The sequence below is a fragment of the Corvus brachyrhynchos genome, unplaced genomic scaffold (assembly GCF_000691975.1).
Source record: "Corvus brachyrhynchos isolate BGI_N302 unplaced genomic scaffold, ASM69197v1 scaffold543, whole genome shotgun sequence".
Taxonomy (NCBI): domain Eukaryota; kingdom Metazoa; phylum Chordata; class Aves; order Passeriformes; family Corvidae; genus Corvus; species Corvus brachyrhynchos.
Window position 1 is genome coordinate 135241 of NW_008237236.1, and position 578 is coordinate 135818.

Sequence of the window (578 nt, forward strand, 5' to 3'; positions counted from 1 at the left end):
GTTTGCGGGCGCGGGGGGGGTTGCAGAGCCGTTCCCGGCTGGAATTCCGGGCGGGGAATGCGCCAGAGGAGCCGCCCCGGGGCGGCCCCCGCAGCGCTCGGAGTCGTTTTTTCCATAAAAAGCACAAAACGGGAATTTTCCCGGGCTGGGAGCGCCCGGAATTCCAGCGGGGATCGGCTCCCAAAATCCCGGGAATTCTGGTTTATCCTGGATTTTCCTCCTTTTTCCCCCCTTTTATCCCGTTTATTTTCTTTATCCCGGTTTTATTTATCCCTTTCTATCCTATTTATTTCCCTTTACCCCATTTTTCCCTTTATCCGCTTTTCTTTATCCCATTTTTTTATTTATTTCCATTTCCGTTTATCCCATTTTTAATTCTCCCTTTGGATCCCGTTTCTTTTTCCTTTTCCCACTTTTTCCTTTATCCCGTTTCTATTTTTATCCAATTTTTTATCCCGTTTTTTATTATTTATCCCATTCCCATCCTTGTTTCCTTTCCCTTTATCCCACTTTTTTACGTTTATCCCTTTTTTTTTTTTTTTTTTTACCCCTCTATCCCGGTTTTGGCCTCTTTTTCT